At 37.2% G+C, this 1,870-nt stretch overlaps 1 pseudogene; it reads left to right on the top strand.

The window, feature by feature from the left end:
- Positions 1 to 44: 44 nt before the first annotated feature.
- LOC105535013 lies at positions 45 to 1,648 on the top strand (annotated as a pseudogene).
- Positions 1,649 to 1,870: the final 222 nt, after the last annotated feature.

Here is a 1,870-nt window from a genome sequence, read left to right as displayed (position 1 = left end):
AAAGAAAGAAAGAAAGAAAGAAAAGAAAGAAAAGAAAAGAAAAAAAAAAAGGGAAAATTGAAATGGCAACAATGGAAGCTGGAGGCACCACTCAGCACATTGGTGCCTTTCTTGTGTCTCCGCCTTCTGGGGAAAAGATAACTTTTCTTGATACTCTAGGACTTGCTACTTTCTCAGCAATGAGAGCAGAGGGGCTCATGTCACTTACATTGTCATATTGGTTGTAGTTGAAGATAATGGGGTATAGAATCTATTCAGCATGCCAAAGATGCTCAAGTTCCTATTGTCCTTGCCATAAATAAATGTGACAAACCTGAGGCTGACCCCGAGAAAGTGAAAAAAGAGCTGCTGGCTTATGATGTGCTGTGTGAAGATTATGGAGGTTATGTTCAAACACTGCCTGTCTCTGCACTTACAGGTGATAATCTGATGGCTGTGGGAGAAGAACAACTGCGGAAATGTTAGAATTGAAAGCAGAACTCACTGGTCCAGTGGAAGGAACAGTAATAGAGTCACAAAGGAAGAGGTCCTTTTACTACAGCTATAATTCAAAGAGGAACTTTAAGAGAAGACTCTGTTCTGGTTGCCGGGAAAAGTTGGACGAAAGTACACTTAATGTTTGATTAAAATGGAAAAACAATCGATGAGCCATATCTCAGCATGGCAGTGGGAATTATAGGCTGGAGAGACCTTCCTTCTGCTGGAGATGAAATTCTTGAAGTAGAATCTGAATCCTCCTTGAGTGGCGGAAGTATGAACGAGAACAGGAGAAAAGTCAAGGGGATCTGAAAATAATAGAAGAAAAGTCAAAGGAACACCAAGAAGCACATCAAAAAGCCCGTGAGAAGTATGGCAATGTGCAGTGGAAGGAAAGATCATTTCTAAAGTATTTAGAAAGAAAAGAACAAACATCCTTAAAGCCAAAAGAGAAAATGGAAAGACATTCAAATGTACTTCCTATGATTATTAAAAGTGATGTTGATGATCTGCTGAGGCTATTTTGAACATTATAGATACCTATGATGCATCACACGAGTGTGAACTAGAATTAGAACATTTTGGAGTGGGTGATATAAGGGCAAATGATGTCAACCTTGCTGAAAGATTTGATGGTGTTATATATGACTTTAATGTGAATACAGGCAATGCTATCCAACAGTTAACTGCAAAAAAGGAGTAAAAATTAAACTTCACAAAATAATTTACCGTCTTGTTGGAGATCTGCAAGAGGAAGTGAGCAGCAGATTACTCTGTGCTGTGGAAGAGCACCCAGTAGGTGAAGGGTCTATATTAGCTACCTTCTTTATAACAGAAGGGAAGAAAAAAGTTCCTGTGGATTGCTGCAGAGTCCAAAAGGGACAGTTAGAAAAAAAAAATTAAATTAACCTGTAATGGACATGTAATCTGGAGGGGATCATTAACCTCACTGAAACACTAAAAAAATGACATTTCAATTGTCAAAACTGGAATGGATTGTAGTATCAATTTAGATGAAGAAAAGATAGAATTTAAGGTGGGAAATAAAACTGTTTGTCATAAAGAAAAGCAATTTCAAGCCAAGACTTTTTGGGATCCAGGATTTCAAAATTACATTAAAAATGTAAATAGCTCAAAAAAAAAAAAAAAGACAAAGAAGTACATTACCTAATGGTAAATAATTCAATTCAACAAGAAGACCTAAATATATATGCACCCAACACAGGAGCAACTAGATTCATAAGGCAAGTTCTTAGAGACCTACAAAGAGGTGTAGATTCCCAATAATAATAGTGGGAGACTTCACAACTCCACTGAGGGTATTAGCTAGATCATTCAGGAAGAAAATTAACAAAGATATTCAGGACCTGAACTCAACATTGGACCAAATGCA

This window comes from Mandrillus leucophaeus, unplaced genomic scaffold (assembly GCF_000951045.1).
Source record: "Mandrillus leucophaeus isolate KB7577 unplaced genomic scaffold, Mleu.le_1.0 Scaffold1400, whole genome shotgun sequence".
In the NCBI taxonomy this organism is placed as follows: domain Eukaryota; kingdom Metazoa; phylum Chordata; class Mammalia; order Primates; family Cercopithecidae; genus Mandrillus; species Mandrillus leucophaeus.
This window is presented reverse-complemented; position numbering and strand designations above follow the sequence as displayed.